Source organism: Lynx canadensis, chromosome A1, assembly GCF_007474595.2.
Source record: "Lynx canadensis isolate LIC74 chromosome A1, mLynCan4.pri.v2, whole genome shotgun sequence".
NCBI lineage: Eukaryota > Metazoa > Chordata > Mammalia > Carnivora > Felidae > Lynx > Lynx canadensis.
Window position 1 is genome coordinate 31,874,259 of NC_044303.2, and position 5,956 is coordinate 31,880,214.

General features: G+C 34.0%; 1 non-coding gene across 1 annotated transcript; it reads right to left on the bottom strand.

Annotated features, from left to right (window-relative positions):
* Window positions 1-4,975: 4,975 nt before the first annotated feature.
* LOC115526732 lies at window positions 4,976-5,078 on the bottom strand. The gene has a single exon (XR_003972739.1). It is a non-coding gene; the product is annotated as a U6 spliceosomal RNA (small nuclear RNA).
* Window positions 5,079-5,956: the final 878 nt, after the last annotated feature.

A 5,956-nucleotide genomic window follows, 5' to 3' on the forward strand; every position in this document is an offset into this window, starting at 1 on the left:
CCCTAAGGAGCTGCACCTGGGTTTGGGACCCTCAGAAACTGTGAGATAATACGTGTTTTAAGTTGTTTACTCTTTGACATAATTGATTATGCAGTAGTACTAGGTAACTGTCACTTTTATTTAGCTTGACTACCATTTACCAACTAGAATATTAACCCATGTATGCAGTGATTTGGGTTTTGTTTTGCTTTTCCATTGTTTTCCTGTTGCTTAGAACTGGAAATAGCACTATAATTTCATATTAATATACAATCATAAGGTGTCCAGAATTTGGCACTCTGATAAGGAAGTAGAATATGCAGTCTTAATACATCTAGCTCATCATGTAATATAAGGGTCCCTTGTCTGATCACAAAAGAGGTTTTATCCAAAGAAAATCCACTTAACAAAAGGCACAAAGAAAAGAGTAGCCTGGAAATTAGCAAGTCCTTTTGACACACATGAACCACATTACACATGGCTGATAATGTGTTGTCTTTCATACAAATGAAGAAATAAACAGAATAAGAGTTTATCAGCAGTACCTCAATGTTTTCTTCATTCTTGGAGGTTATTTGAAGAAATAAAACTTAAACAGATGTTGTAGTACCAGTTTGTTGTTAAAAATAGCAATTTAATAATTGTATTCCTGATGAACCACAGACTGCCTCCATTGGTTACTGAATTCTTGCTTAGCTATATCTACCAATTACCAGGCAAAGTGTTGTGTACTATAAAAAAATAGAATTTATTTTGAAGATTATAATAAATTTCCCCATTTCTCTTTTGGTCACTCCGCTTGTCTCAGTGATCACATTTCTGTATGTGTGTGGGGTAGTTTCTAGGACCATCACTCTCTTGAATTAGCCCATTTTACTATCCCTGTCCCAATATATGCTGTTTTTAAAACTTTAGCCTCATTATAAATCTTAATAATTTGGGGCACAAGTTATCATCCTTTATTCTTTGCATAAGGAATTTATATATTCTTTGGTATAGGTTCATTGGAAAGGGCTTATTGACCCCTACTCACAAAATTGTGAATTTCATTGAGATTAATCTACAGTTCAAGATGGAAAGAAAAAAGTCTTTACAATAGAGTTTATCCTTACATAAATTTCTTTCACATCTTTAGTTCTAGACACTGTATTTTTGTTTTTATTACTGGTATCACTTTTTAAAAATATATTTTTCATTCTATATTGGTAATGAATAAAACTGTAAATGACAGTAATGTCTTTCATGAAGAGAAATCTTTGAGTTTGGTGTAACCAAACTCATCAAATTTGCCTCGTCATTTGTTCTGTAAAAGTTTAATACAAGAAGTTTCTTTTCTGCCTTTAGGACACAATGAAGTTTTCTTTAATTTTCCTTTATTAGCTTTACAATTTAACCTTCAAAATTAAATATTTAATCCATCTAGTTTCCATCCTTGAATGTCGTGTTTGATTAAGTTTCTTGTTCTCTGTATAGAGAGCTAGGGTTCCTGCTGCAATCTACTAAAACTCTCCATCTTTCCCCAGTGATTTATGCTAATGCTTTATTGTATGTGAAATGGCCAAATAGAAATGGTCTGTTTCTACCTCTATATTCTTTTAATTGGCTTATCTGTGTGTGTTCTTATAAATGCAAAAATTTGAAACTGTAGCATAGTATAGTATATTTTACTTTTATCTTTTTAAAAACTTGTTTAGGCTCTTTGTGCACTCTTGTAAGTCTCTATACATTTTAGAGCATTTTAGGTTTCTCGAAAAGAAGAAAAGCCCTAGAATTGGGAATGCATAGAATTTACATGATTTAAAGATATAGGACAGATGTCTCATAGAAGAAATAGATTATTATCTAGAACATATAAATAACTTCCTCAAATTAACAACAAAAATACCAAAACTATAATAGGAAGTGGATAAAGAATATATATTTAGGCAATTTACAGAATAGGAAACCGAAAAAGTCAATAAGCATTTGAAGGCATGTGTTAAAATCATTGGCATTAAACAACGTTGGTTAAAGCAACACTGGGATATCATTTTCTACCTCAATTACTTTCACATAAGAACACTTTGTAATCCCAAGTGTTGATGGGGATGTTGTGTGAAATTGTAAAATCCCTCTGGTTATGGGAATATCTTTGGGACTCTCTCAGAAATCTAAATACAATGTTTTATGCTCAGCACGAAATAAGGGGCTCAGTATATTGTGTTTACTGCCTTAGACAATCAAGCTCAAGAAAAATTCCATCATATAAGAATGTGTCAGCTTGAACAATAGCACACCATTATCTTATCTTGCTCAATAAAAGGAATAAGAAATACAGATATCTTGGATATCCTAAAACCTATATTAAGATAATTGCTGGTACATATCTCACACAGATAAAAAGGTCATACATACATTAATTTTTATAGACATAAACAATTTGGGGCAACTTCATAATGCCTGAATAGTAACAATGAGATCTGTTGCAGTGTTTTCTATAACCATTAAGATAAGCAACACCAAGAAAAATACAGATTTATGGGGTGCCTGGGTGGCTCAGTTGGTTGAGCATCCAACTTCCGCTCAGGGCATGATCTCACTGTTCATGAGTCCAAGCCCCACCTCAGACTCTGTGCTGACAGCTCAGAGCCTGGAGGCTGCTTTGGGTTCTGTGTCTCCCTCTCTCTCTGCCCCTGCCCCACTTACGCTCTGTCTCTCTCACTCTCGAAAATAAACATTACCAAAAAAAAGAAAGAAAAAAAGAGAATAATACAGATTTAAATCTCCTAACTATGGTACATTTTTTTTCTTTTCTTGCCTTTGATTTTTCCCTTTGATAATTATTTATTATCTTTACACATGTAAATGTCATTTGAATTTTCTACCTCATCAAAACTAAGTTTACATCTGTGGTACATTATTTCTGTGTGTGCAGCATCAAAACGTTACATTCGTTTATCTTAAGGTACCAAAAAAAGTCTTTCTTCAACACGATGGACATTCATGTCATTAGTGTACAAGAGGCAGCAACGAAATGAATATGGAATCAAAGTACACATCAGAGTGATCCAGATGACAGAAAAAAAATGGACATGGCAAGAGGACGACAGCTCAAACAGAGTTTAAAGCATCTTGTAAAAATCAAAGCAGTAATGAATTTCACTCGACACAACCAGCCCCTGTTATCAGGAGATGAATGGAAATCTCTGTTTTTCTTTCAGGGGTTAGAGTAGGGAATGAAAATGACAAGAAACCAGTGAAAGTTAGGAAGTTTAGGGGAAAAGTGTTACTCTGAAGACAGTTTCTTATTATGAATTCCATTTTATTTCAATGAATTCTTTTGAAAAATTTTTAATGTTTATTTATTTTTGAGAGAGACAGAGACAGAGCATGAGTGGGGAAGGAGCAGAGAGCAAGGGAGATTCAGAATCTGAAGCCAGCTCCAGGCTCCTAGCTTGTCAGCCCAGAGCCTGGTGCGGGGCTCGAACCCACAAACCGCAAGATCATGACCTGAGCCAAAGTCTGACGCTTGACCTATTGAGCTACCCAGGTGCACCTATTTCAATGAATTCTTTATGTGTTCAATGAAGGGTTTAATCTCTCCAAATTCTATCCATTTGTCCTAACTACCAAACGCCCAAAATAATAAGTATTTCCCCTACTTTACAGAATGATTTCTAAGATATTATTTCAGTTATTTTACAGGGTAACCAAAGGAGTTAAGTCGGGTATATATTATCAGCAAACCAGCATTGTATTTTAAAAAGTCAAGTTAGAAAGATTTTCTAAATAAAGAACAGAAAGGTGTGAACTAAAACCTAGTTTTTCTTACTCCAAATGCTGTATTGCTGCCATGACTACATTCTGCTATTATAAAAATGTAGTAGTTCTACGTAATTCAGCATGTATAAAATGAACTTTACTTAGGTTTGCATATTTAGGTAAGAGAGAAGTGAGTGATTATCACTCTAAATATGGCACCTTCTGACAGTCATGCTGATGTTCTATGAAGCAGTTCAAAAGACAGTCCTGTGTGTTTAATAAACATAGTTTTGGCTTTAGGATAGTTTTAGAATCATCTTATTATTTGTGAGAAAAAAATTAAAAGATGTTAACATGCCCAACTTCCTTTTTTTTAAATACAGAATTATAATATATTTTGGCTCTTGAGCCTAATGAGTAAGAAAAATGAAGTTGGTTGGGGGTGCATTTCTAGCAAAATGGCAAAAGATTCAGATACAAATTTCAAGTGTACCAGCAGATTAAACTGCAAAACAGTTTGCATAGAGACAAGAAATTTGAGCAATAACCCTGTGAGATTTCAGGAAAAAAAAGAAACTGGAAAAAATACCACTGGCCAAAAAAAAAAAAAAAAAAAAGGAATTGCTAGAAGAAGAGAAGCAATACAGGCAAGAAAAGGAAAAAAAGTAAATGAACTGTCAGCATGGGAACAAAGTTGATGACCAATGTCTGGATCATCCAGTGAGGACTCATGGCAAACAATTAAAGAAGTTCAGTACCTAATTCTGGGCAAGGTCTAATCTACCATAGGAACTTATTTCTCCCACTTATCTTTCCTCCATAACTCTATCCTAATATCTACAGACTATGATGTTTCTCTTTTTATTAACTCCCCACTCCCCATGTCCTACCATGACTTTCAATACAGATGAGTTACTTACTTTTCAGTGTATTCCATGTGTGAATCACTCTCGTGTTTGTTGTTCAGCTTTAAATTAAGAAAGAATGATTACAATGTTACATTTTTAATTAATTTTTAATTTTCTTTTGTAAAAGAGTAAGGAGAATGGGGAACAAAGATTTAATATAATTGAACCTCTACAAACTATATTTTGCTCTAGTAAGTTTATTTGCCTATATTTATATATATATGTGATTTTCACAGTTTTTAAGCATAAATTCCATACCATTAATTACACTCATAATGTTGTACAATCATCACCACTATTTCCAAAAATTATTACTATAACAAAAACTCTGAACCTAATAAACAATAAGTGATATGGAATACTTCATAAATTCACATGTTATTCTTTCACAGAGGCCAAGCTAAGCTTCTCTCTGTTGTTCTGATTTCTGTGTATGTGCTGCCGAAGCAAGTTCTTGAGTCATTTTTCTCCAAGTAGTTTCTATGTTAGAGCTTCAGGAAGCCCACCAAATAGAATGATTGCATCCTTTTGGAAATTAGTAGTAAGAAGAATTTAGTTGTTGAGCCACCTGTGGCTTGGCCTTGCTTCATGCTGAATTCTGAATTGCCAAAATTCTTCACTCATTTTTATATTTCTAGGATTACATAGCACAAACCTAAGATTTGAAAGTGATGCAAAGCACAAACTTAGCATTATACTTCCTCAGTCAACTGGGGTTTGGTGCTTTGATTGACGTCGTCATTGTCGTGGATGTGAGTTTATGTCTTCATCGTTTTTTTCACTAAGAATAATGAAGAAATAGAATATGCTGACTTTAGAGAGTTTTGTTTTTTGGGGTTTTTTTTTTTTTTTGTTTTGTTTTTTGATTTTTTTTTTTTTTACTTCAACTAGTATATGAAGTAGTACTGGTAAAGTAGGAATTTGAGAATGTCTACAAGGAAGTTTCAAAAATAAAGATTTCTGTCTCAAAATTAAAAACCAGATATAATGGTAATAACAATACAGATACAAACATATAGGGACACCTGGGTGGCTCAGTTGGTTGTGCGTCCGACTTCAGCTCTGGTCAAGATCTCACGGTTCATGGATTCCAGCCACATGTCAGGATTTGTGCTGACAGCTCAGAGCCTGGAGCCTGCTTCCGATTCTGTGTCTCCCTCTCTCTCTGCCCCTTACCTGCTGGTGCTTTGTCTCTGTCTCTCAAAAATATATAAACACTTAAAATTAAAAGAAAAACCAAATACAAACATATAAAGAGAAAATGGCTATTAAATTCAGTCTATATATTTCTAATAAAAACGCCTTAGCCAGCCATCCCATGGATGATT